The sequence below is a fragment of the Sorex fumeus genome, unplaced genomic scaffold (assembly GCF_029834395.1).
Source record: "Sorex fumeus unplaced genomic scaffold, SorFum_2.1 ptg000038l, whole genome shotgun sequence".
In the NCBI taxonomy this organism is placed as follows: domain Eukaryota; kingdom Metazoa; phylum Chordata; class Mammalia; order Eulipotyphla; family Soricidae; genus Sorex; species Sorex fumeus.
Genome location: NW_026606095.1, coordinates 8,982,559 through 8,995,086, shown reverse-complemented (window position 1 = coordinate 8,995,086; position 12,528 = coordinate 8,982,559).

Genomic DNA, 12,528 nt, shown 5'->3' with positions numbered 1-12,528 from the left:
ACATGTAAACATTAAACATTTAAAAAATTCACTGATTTTTTAATTTGAATCCTTTCAAAGTGAGTGTAAAACTTTACAAAAAGTTTAATGTCTTTCCATCAACCCTAAATCTCATCACAAATATATTTGAAATCATAACATTAAAAAATAGGAAATAAAATATTTTTAAATGTTTAAATGAATAATTAACTTGCTACACATTAAGGTCCGATGGCTATAAACAACTATTTTAGACTATTAAATAAAGTACTTTATTTTCAAAGCTCTTCCCAAAATTCCACTTTTAATATAAACCATAATTCATTTCTTTTTTAAGTGTTCTTTGTGAAGACACAGCTATAATTTATTATGCCATGTGAAGCAATTATTTATTGAACTTATCTAATTCATCAATCGTTGACATTTTGGGGCCTCAAGTATTACTTGAATATGTCTATTTCTATTTTTACTGTCATTATGACAGTGAAGCGACCATCATTCCTTACCTGGATTGATCACACAATTTCTTAACTGTTGATTTTCACCTTTGCTATTTGACCACTCTGCTTCAACCAAGAGTTACTAATCTCCTTAGTAAATTATTCAAGTAATCATTCTTATACTTAAAATTTGTCAGAGGTTCAACAGTGCACCAAGAAAACTCAATTTAAGATAAAAATTAAATTAAAAGGATCTGTATAGTCTAGTGGCTCCATTACTAATCTTATTTTGATGTCATTCCTCCCTTTTCTTTTCTCCATCTGTGCTGGTTTTGTGAATTGCAATGCTGTTAAATTCTCTCCTGCGTTAACATTCTTGTAACCTATATTTTTTCCTTCTTTAGTTCTCCATCTCCGGCTATTTATTAATTATTTTTTGTATTAAATTTCAGGGTTCAAAGACTTCCTACTTTTCCTTCTTTACTTTGGTTTTGGGGTCACAAACAGTGGTGGTCAGGGCATGCTCTGGCTCTGTGCTCAGAAATCACTCCTCGCTGATGGTGCTCAGGGGATTATATGAGGTGCTGGAGTTCGTCACATGTAAGGCAAGTGAAGCTTCCTGCTGAACTAACTTTCTGGTCCCATGTTTCTTTATTTTACTGGCTTATTTATAATAAGGGCTGGAGCGATAGCACAGTGGGTAGGGTATTTGCCTTGCACATGGCCGACCCGGGTTTGATTCCTCCACCCCTCTTGCAGAGCCCGGAAAGCTATTGATGGTATCACGCCCACACGGCAGAGCCTTACAAGCTACCTGTGGCGTATTAGATATTCCAAAAACAGTAACAACAAGTCTAACAATGGAGACATTATGGTGCCCACTTGAGCAAATCAATGGACAGCGGGAGGACAGTGATACAGTGCAATTTATAATAAATTTTCTGCAACCAGTTTCTTATATTTTCAATATAGAAAATTTTATTCCCCTAAAAGTTGCTTTCCTATCTCTCTAAAGTGTAGATATTGAAGATGGATACCATCCATGTATATAAATTATCTTACATAGGTCTGTGATTTTATATGACTTCACATAAAATAATCATATCAATTCTCTATTATAGATGACAAGACTTGTCACAGGTTTCTCTGTATGAGTGCAACCATTTATGTAGCACTGTAGCACTGTCCTCCCGTTGTTCATTGAGTGGGCACCAGTAACATCTCACAACAAATTGTGAGACTTTTTGTTACTGTTTTTGGCATAATGAATATGTCACGTGTAGCTTGCCAGGCTTTGCCTTCCGGGCGAGATACTCTTGGTAGCTTTCCGGGTTCTCCGAGAGGGGCGGAGGAATCGAACTCGGGTCGTCCATGTTGGCTGTGTGCAAGGCAAACACCCTACCGGCTGTGCTATCGCTCCAGTCCAACCATTTATGTATATACTATATTCATATGTACATTTAGACATATGTAATCTTAATATTTCACATTGAATCAAAATAAATAGTAATTTTTCAATTTTCTGATTAATTCGATGGTAATATGCATAAGTAATTCCAGAATTTCCTGATTTATAGCTTCGAATCTCATCTTCAGCCCATATAAATAGCAATGTAATTGACAAACCACAAGCTTATATATGTAATATATATGTACATATATATAAAACAACAGGGATATTCAATATGTTTCCACACTGCTAAGACATAATTTTGATTATTTTAAATTAAAGGTGAACAACAAAAGTTTGTTAATTTGTATAAATACTGTATTTTAAAGTTCATAATGTAACATATGACCCATCATCTCTTTTGAAGCATCAAAACAAGAGTTCCTCTACAAAACATATCCCTCTAAAATGCATAGCTACTCAGTGCTGGTAATAAGGGATACCCCTCTAAAGCCAAGACAGAAGGTTATTGAGAAGGATTGAGGGTTAATTACACACTAAAAATATTCAAATTTCAGAGTACGTCTTTTCACATCACCGAAGAATATATAATTTACTTTATTATTGTGCCCCTGGAAACTATTACCTAGTCATAAAAGCATGGAAGAGTATATATAGGGAGAGAAATTTTATTATATTTGATTAAAATATGAATGCATCCAAATGGACAATCTTTTTAGAATTGTCCTAAATAGGATATTCTTGTTGAAATAGTTTCAATGTATTAGATATAACCAAAGTGAAATGTCAGCCATTAACAAAAAAATACTATTAAGAACATTACAGTTTTATAAAAGTATGCATTATTAATTAGTAATAATAAAAATGAGAGTATATAACTTTACCAAACATTAGATATACAATAGCATTTTGTGATAATATTTTCTCTGGTTCAATTGGGCTTATTAAAATTGATGTGCATATGACTAAGCCAGACTCCTGTATAAGTCAAAGATGAATTTCAACCATATATATAAATTACGTTTATTCATTTTCATGACATAAATGATTGATAGAAATTTTCATAGGTCAAAGGAGATCCTTTTTACCATTACTGTGTGATCACAGAATGCTTTCAGCTTTATATTCCTCTCAATCAATTATTATATCTGAATTTCCTACCACATCTAGCATTTTTCAATTTTCTCTATGAAATACTGTCTCTACAAATATTTTTCTAATAAAAGATATTTATCAGCTGTAGATCTCCTTTACCAATAGTTCTATTGTCTGAGAAACAAGAATTGTGAGGTATCTAAATCTGAAAATCTTTCTCATCTTAGAGCATGTAGAATACCTGAAAACTTGCAATATGTGCTGAGTAATATTATCAGATTTTATAAATGCATGCAATTGTCATTTGTATGTACCTGAGGATGTGATGCAAAGAATTTTTCATATACATGTTGGCCATTTCTGCGTCTTTGAGAAATCTCGTGTTCTTATTTCCCCCTCAATATTTGTGGGGTGATCGTATTTCTTTTTCTTGTTAAGTGTCAGAGCTTCTTGGCCTTAAAAAGTTTTGCATAAAGTATTGAAGAGAAAATTAAAAAAAGGAAAAAGGAAAGAGTAAAAGCCAGGGGTGGTCATTCTGTCAGATAACATAGACTTCAAACTTGGAAAAGGCTACAAGGGTTCAAGCATGAAATCTCCAGGACTATACTATACGATAGAAGATCAATGAAGTGGACAGAACTTCCAAGCACTACTGTGGACATTCCTTCCAAAAGCAATTTTTTAAAATATATCACGGTGACATAATAGACCAAAATATCATCCAAATAGGGCTGATCCTAAGATTGAAGGTTTTATATATCTCATAGAAGAAATAAAACCAGGGATTGTTGAAAGTCATGGTGAAAGAAATTGGGGGAAAAATATATTCAAGTTATTTTACTTTTCATACTTTTGAATTTAAAAAAAAATGTGTTGGGGATATTGTGCCGCCAGCAGGTCAATCTGTACCTGTGAGGCGAGTGCATCAGCAGCCTCATGGCACCTTCAGACTACTAGATACCCCAAAATTGCTGCTGTGCCTTTGGCCAGACCCCAAAATCTTGGGGCAAAGTTTTCCAAGAAAGTAAACGGCCAAAAGTTAGGTATGTGGGAGACAAACCCACAAACCACCTCTGGCTCAGCTATATAATTGGAGGCATGGCCTCTCTGGTTCCTGATCAAACTGTTTAATGGCCATGATCCCAGGGACTCAGAAACAAATACCGAAACCAAATGGCTTTTGGCAGAAATGTGTTCAGTCCCTGGAGTAGGCTACTGGTGCTGGACCACCCCAGATGGGAATAGGTTTTGTGCCTTGGCCTGATCCCCCTGGCAGCCCAGTGGCCATCATCCTTCAGAGGCTACTGGACAGTCAGGCTTGGGTCCACAGTGATGAGACACATGGGGCCTCGCTGGATGGGGGTGGGGCTGGCTCTTTCCTCCCCATGCCAACGAGACCCCGAGTTGTCACCCACAAATGGCCTTTCTGGCTCCTGATGTAGCTGCTTATTAACGGCCATGATCCCAGAGACTGAGACACAAATCTTGAAACCCAGAGGCTTTGGGCAGAAATGTGTGTGGGCCACACAATAGGTTACTGTCTCTGGGCCACCCCAGTGGGGAAAGGGGGCTGATCCACCTCCTGCTACCCCTTGGCAGCCTGGTCGCCACCTTATTCCAGAGGCCATTAGACAGTGAGGTTTGGGCTCGCAGTGATGAGACAGTCGGGGCCTCACGAGATGGGGGTGGAGCTGGCCCTTTCCTCCCCATCCCAACGAGACCCTGAGTCGCTGCCCACAAATGGCCTCTCTGGCTCCTGATGAAGCTGCTTAATGGCCATGATCCCAGAAACTCAGGAACAGATCTGGAAACCTAACAGGTTTTAGCAGGAAATCTCTCCAGATTTAATTGTTAAAATTTTGGAATTCCAAAATTGCACAGCACTACTGCAACCATGCAACATCATATATTATTCATGACCAGCAATAGAAAACAAATTGTCTGCTGTTGCCTTTTCGGCAGATCTGAGTTTGGGGGTAAAATCCCAAATAATAATGGTGGGTGTGGTGTCGAAATGTTGAATGTGATCAAAGTATAGAAAGAGTGATTTGGAAATCATCTGCCCCACACGTAGGGGGAGGGTGTGGGATGGGGTTATACTGGGGTTTTTGGAGGTGGAGAATGGGCACTGGTGAAGGTACGGGTGTTTCATTGTATGACCGAGACTTAAACCTGAAAGCTTTGTAAATGCTCTCACGGTGATTCAATAAATAAAGTTATAAAAAATAAAATAAAAAAGTGTTACTTAAAAATAGTTGTTTTAAAATAGAATATATTTGAATAATAATTAATCAAAGGCCTATAAATCATGAAAACATATGTGAATAAAAATGTAGATCCACTAAGAAGTTATTACTGTCATACAGTAATTTAAATTAATTTAAATGTGTTTGGAAATGATGAATAATCAAGATAATATGATCGTTCAAGAAAAATGAATTCCTTTGTCTTTATGGTCATAGATATGTTTAAGGATAATTGTTTAAAAGAACCAAAAATTCAAAACATACCCTCCAAAAAAGAGAAAACTCTACACTATTTATAGTCTAACTGTAGTTTTTTAGATTTGATATTTTAAAAATCTACAGTTGCACAATATTCTAGCAGGGAAGATTTCTAGAAATTGCAATTAATATATAGCAGTTGAAAATATACTTAAGTTATGGTTACATATTTGAAATTCTAAACTGTACAATCTTCAGTATAGTACTATAAGTTTCAATTGATAAGCCAGGAGGATTTTTGGAAGATCCTGGAAGAGCTGCGCTGAATTGGCCGTGCAATTGTTTTTAAAGAACCCCTAAAAGGAAAGATCTACTTCAGTTGTAGAAGTGAATCCTCTACCAAGTAAACAAGTCCTTCTTAATGTTCCTGAGTAATAAAACAGCCACTTCTTGGCAAAGAGATACTTTAGGAAGAAGAGAAATGAAAAACACATGTGATACAGTTGATGGAAATAGAAGGTCACTAGCTGTTAAACAAGCTGGCTGAATTGTCAATATCTGTGGAATAATGTTTCTCTTGAAGATCAGATGATTCAAAGTAGGAATGTAGGCTTCTACTTTGAATTTTAAATATAAAACTGTACTTTTTACTCATAAAAACTTTTCTTTTATAATTTTTTTTGCAATGGTGACTTTATCATAGAACATCTTTCAAGTGCCTATATAAACTTTACCACTGACACTCATTGTGGACTTTCTGAAATAAAGGAAAAGCTTCAGTGCAGTGTGGCTTTTAAAAACACCAAAATGATACATTGCTTCCAAATAATCTCCAGATATTTTTATGATATTTGAACATGATATGCATTTCTATATACTCTTACTATAAGGAAGGAATTTTAAAACAGAAAACATTAAAACTTTTTTGATATATAAATATGTGTGATAGAACTAGTAACTTGGGGCTGGAGCGATAAATGTGATAGAATAAGATTTTTGTTTCCTTCACTTCCATCAAGACACATGGGTAAGTTTTTGCTTGAAAATTTTTAATTTATTGTCCAAAAATTACATAAACGCTAAACTATTTTCTCCTGGTATTTTGTTACCCACTCAAAGTGGTCAGAGAATGAGACAGTTAGAAATAATATTAACAACGTAAGTCACCCATGAAGGATCTGTTTAGATAGAAAAATAAATAGGACCAGAGTTTTCCCAGTAACTATAAGAAAATAATGAAGAGAGCAGTTGATGTGATGAGGAAACAAAGAGATGTTAATGAGGTAAGAGCTATAATTGAGGGAGTGATCATCGCCACTTAAACGAATATAATGATTTTCAATTTTTGTTTTTCACTTGATCATCTCCTGGCTATGCACAGACTTACTCCTGACTCTAGGCTGACAGATCGCTCCCAGATGGTCTCAGGGGACCCTAAGCAGTCCTGGAGATGGAAAAGGGTTGGGAATATGCAAGGCAGAGCTGTAACCTTTCTGCAGCCAGTTTTCACTTTCACCTTGAATTACTCAGTGATTGTCTACTGTGTTACACAGGAACCCAGGAAAGCCATTGCAGTGACATCAGAAAGTCAGCAAAGAACTGGTAACTTGGGGCTGGAGCGACAGTACAGCGGGTAGAAACCCTTTGCCTTGTGTGCAGCTGACCCAGGTTCGATTCCCAGCATCCCATATGGTCCCCTGAGCACTGTCAGGAGTAATTTCTGAGTGCAAAGCCAGGACTAACCCCTGTGCATCACCGGGTGTGACCCAAAAAAGCAAAAATAAATAAATAAACAAACTTGTGAACTTGTAACAGATAATGGACATTTTATTTCCTCTGTGTATTTCTTTTCCTATTGCTGTTAGTTAACACATTATCACAGCTTCGATAATTTAGGAAAATACAAAAGTATTTACTTACAGTCGTGGAGATCAGAAGTCTGAAGAAGACTGCTTAAATCAAAGTGACCTCAAGGCTAAATTATTTCTGAAGCACATGAGAATCTGTTAAATTGCTTCTTCAAAACTCTAGAAACTGCCTTTTGCTCATAGAACTTTCCATCATTTAAAAAGGTGCCAGTAAAGCTATCCTCAAATCGCTCTCAGGCCCTCATCTCCCTCTTAAAAGAACCACTTTGATTGCAATGAACTCACCCAGATAACCCAGGGAAATTTTCTCTTATCAGAGTTCTTAATTTAATCAAAGATGTGGAAATGGTTACCTATTACATACTATCAATGATGATGGCGCTATTTTATCTACTAAAGGGCAGAAGCAGATTGAAACCTTAGTCACAAAAACAAATAGGGAAGCAGGGAAGGCGAAAATCTAGTCGAGGGTATAGAGGATGCCTGAAAGGTTTATTTTTGTTTGCTTTATCTTTGGGGTCTGGGCTCAGAGATTTCTCCTGGCTCTGTGCTCTGGGATCATTCCTGGTTGTCTTAGAGATGTGGAACCTGGGTCAGTACCCTTTGCACTGTACTCTGGCCCCTGAAACTCTGACCCCTGAAACACTGCTATTAACAATATTGTTAATTATAGCTCCTAAATACAAATTGGAAAAATATAAAAAATAAAACTTTTGAGAGCAACTCACTTGTATCACTTGTCATCCCATTGCTCATCAATTTGCTCGCGTGGGCACCAGTAACGTCTCCATTCGCCTCTGTCTTGTGCTAGTGTAACCCAATGGCATCTGCTCGCTCCAGGAACAAGAAGAGCCTCAAACCATTCATTTGGAGTTTTGACGAAGAAGTCTGACCATCTTGTAGGTGGGCGGCCAGGCATTCCTTTGACATTCTTTGGAATACAGTTAGTAACAGCTGTGGACCAGTGGTCATCTTCAAATCGCATTAAGCGTCAACTCATCTGATTTTCTACGCCTTGGCAAATGCGACAGTGTGATCTTCAATCATTGAAGGAGGTCAGAACCCTGGATTCCTTCTCTCACTTGAGTGAAATGTAATATTCCAAGCATAGCTCTTTCTATTCCTCTTTGGGAGACCCGAATAGCATTCTTATCCTGTTTTCATAGGACTCAGATCTCTGAGGCATATGTTAGTATAGGAAAAACAGTGGAGTCCAAAGGATGTGCCCAGAGCCAGAGATTCTTCGTCCTCTTAACAACTTCTTTTATGCTCTTGAAGGCATTCCACACTGCTCTCTTCCTCCTGCACAGTACAGGTGCCAGGTCATTTGTCATATTGAATTATTGACCCAGATATACATAACTGCTGCATTCAGAGATGTTCGTTCCATTGAGAGAAAATGGAACATTGGGAATTAGTATGTTTCTCATAAACATTGTCTTCGTGAAATTCAGCTGCAGTCCGACCTTTCCACACTCACTGTCGAAGTTGGCCAGCATTTGTGCCACTTGGCTGATATTTGGTGTTATAAGAACGATGTCATCAGCGAAACTGCTGACCATCCAGATTCACTCCCATTTTTCCCATTTCAGTTGTCACATGATATTCACAAGGGTGGCACTGAAAAGTTTTGGTGAAATGGTATCACCCTGCCAAAACCCTGTCTTTACTATGATGATCACTTCCTTGTAGAACGGTGAGATTCTGGTGGTGAATCTGTAATACAGCTCACCGAGGATCCTAATGCACTGAGTTTGAACACCCTGTTTGGCTAGGGCTTCGATGACTGCTTCTGTCTCAACAGAATCAAAGGCCTTCTTTAAATCAATGAATGTTAGACAGAGCGGCATCTTGAACTCTCACAAAATTTCAATGAGTTGGTCACCTTGTGGATATTGTCGATCAGGCTGAACCCTTTTACGAACCCGGCTTGCTCCCATGGTTGTCATTTGTCTAGTGTTCTGCTTATTCTACTCAAGATGACTCAAGTAAGTAACTTATAGATGGAGGACAACAGGCATATCAGGTGAAAGTTGCAATGTCGTGGATGTCTCCCTTCTTTGCAGTAGAACAGTCCTGCTGGTTTTCCATTGGAACGGAACCTTGCATTCAAACAGGTAGCATGTGAAGAGCCGAGCCAGTGTATTGACGAATACTGGCAGCAGATTCTTCAGGTGTTCGGGTCTGACCTTCTCTGGACTGGGTATTTTACACTACTTTACCGACAAAATGGCATGTCAGATTTAGGAAGGGAGAACGCTGCAAAGGACATATCCATCCTGCGGAATTTGGTATGTGGGCAGGTGGATGTGGCTATTAAAGATATCCAACCAGAAATCAGGGTAATCTTCTTCATTGCCCTTCTGGAAAATGTGATAGATCCATCAGGCCATTGAAGGGCAGTCATCTTGGTCTTATAGTTGGCGAAGGACAGGTGGACATTGAGAATACTTTTCCTGGCTTCTGCCACTTTGGCCAATACTGCTGCTCTTCTCTCTTTGAGGTCTTCCTTTATAGTTTCTCTGTATAGCTTTGCAAGCTCAGATGTTTGCTTGTCATTGCTTGATGCTCGCACCAAAACATGTTGGCGAATGAGCTCGAGAATTTCTGAAGACAGGCATCTATTTGTTACTTTACCACTCTCGGCATTCCTCACACAGTCATGGAGGTGCTGAACCAGTCGATTGTATTCCTCGTGGATGTTGTCAATGAAGGATTCTTCCCATATTGCCACAATAGTGCCAAAGAGCTCGCAGTTGGTGGACATTTTGGGAGTTCCCTTCTTAAACTTTGCACCCCTTTCTCCTGTTCAAAATCGTCTTGCTTTAACAATAAGTAACATTTAAAATACATCCCTAACTCCTCCTCCTCTGGGGCTGGAGCGATAGCACAGTGGTATGGCGTTTGCCTTGCACGCAGCCAACATGGTCGACCCGAGTTCAATTCCTCCGCCCCTCTCGGAGAGCCCGGCAAGCTACCGAGAGGATCTCGCCCCCATGGCAGAGCCTGGCAAGCTCCCTGTGACGTATTCAATATGCCAGACACAGTAACAACAAAATATCCAATGGAGACGTTACTGGACCCGCTCGAGCAAATCGATGAACAACGGGAGGGCCTTTACCTTTACCTTTACCTCCCTGTTCTGTGAAGTAGAATTTTGTACCAAGGAAATGGTGGTCTGATCTTGTTTGGAATTTTGGTACAACAGCGACCTCAGTCAGGCAAAACCATTGATTTAATATGATGTGGTCAGTTTTGTTGTGGAACTGTTCACCAGGAGACTCCTATGTCCAATATTTAAATTCGGCCTTCTGGAACTGTGAGTTACCATGGATAGTCTTGGTCAACATGATGAACTCAGACAGTCTCTCATCCTTTTTGTTCCATTCTAGACCGTGGATCCTGATGTGGAGTTCTTTGGGTGACCTTCTCGGTCCTATCTTGGCATTCACGGACAATGACCTTGTAGAAGGTGTGGTCTTATTTATAGGACTTCTCCAGCTCTATGTAGACCTTCTCAATTTCTTCTTCGTCATAGTTGGATGTTGGTGCACAGACGATGAAGATAGAAACTGATGGCAATGATCCACATGTATTTAAACGTAAGCGTCCAATTTGGGTTGTTAAGCATTCAAACATATCAATACTCATGGCCTAGATCCTGTTTACGAGGACACTGACACCACGGACACCTCTACTGTCGCATGTTGAGAACAAATAAAAATATTTAAAGCTACCTCCTCCCAGGGTTGTATTCATACAACATCTAATACTACACAGGAATATGTTTTGAAGATAGAAATTTTTTAATTCTACATGTTTTGTCTTCATAGAAAACAGAATTTTTAAAATCTCATGTTTTAATCGATCCATTTATCTGTTAAAAAGGGTGTTTTCTGATTTATTCATAACATATTTATGCCCACAGAAAATAAAGGATGTTGGTGATCCTTCATCTTACTTAACCTTTACAGTTATCTAGTCTTTTTATTCCACTTTACCAATAATTTATGTGTCGGTTATTTGATTCTGCTTCCATATGTAAATCTTAGTTTGGAAACCAAAAGTATTAAAAACATGTTTAAGACCTATAAATTGAAAACTAAACCTTGGGTCATAGATTTAAATACACTAGATCAGGAGCAAACATTAAAACTCTACCAGGAAGTAAGTAGCTGATCATTAAACATCTGAAGTTAACTTGGTTTATGTCAAACACAGTAACAATAATAGTCTGCAACATGCCATGACAATATTTGATGCTGTTTATGTATTATTCTTCATTGTAATCTTGATTATAGGTAATATTGATAACCTAATTTTATATGTGAAAAATATAAGATAGCTTAAAATTTTTCACTATTTATTAAAGAATAGTATATTAAAATAAAAGAAAAGCAAATTTGTGCTTGAAAAGAAAAAAATCACATTTGAAAATATACAGCATAGCAAAATTTAATTTTATATAAATGATTAAATAATACAAATATGTTTTATTATGGCCAACGTTGATATTATATATAGTCATATTTATGATCTTTATCTTTGTAATTATAATGAAAAATATCCAAACTATTTATTTTACACTGAAGCCAACTTTATAAAGTTGAAAGTAAGTTTAATTTAATTTCCCTTGTCACAAAATAAAAGGAACATAACATAAATTGGCAATATATTTTATTACTTCTCTTCCAATACTTAAAAAATGAAGACCAGAGTGTCCTTTTTTGTTATTACCAGCAAAAATTTTTTATGCTTAAATCATAATACTTTTTATAATTGTAGAAGTAAATATAAGAAAGAATATTTACCAAAAGCTTATTCTGCAATAGTTGTAAAATTTTTTAAAAATATCTGATTACTCTCTTTCTTTCTTTTTTTTCTTTCTTTCTTTCTTTCTTTTATTTCTTCTTTATTTCTTTTCTTTTCAATGATTATCAGTTAAAATAATGTTTCTAATACTCAAAACCATGACAAATTAAATTCTATTCAAAATCTTAAATCTTTAAAAGCACTTTAAAAATGTGGAAAATCTCAGAGAAAAAAATCAGGGCAGATTGCAATGTCCTTTACAATACATTATTGAAATTATGGCATCGGACTATATTTTTGTGACATTTTAGAAGAACAAATATGATAACTAAAGTGAAGCAAACTTTACAATCCTGTAAATTATGAAACTCAAGACCACAGAAGGCCAGGGAAATTTCACTGGTTATACACTAATATGCTCAAGCACTAGTCATCCTAAACGAAACATTAATTCCTTATGTCAATGTCTCATCTAAGGT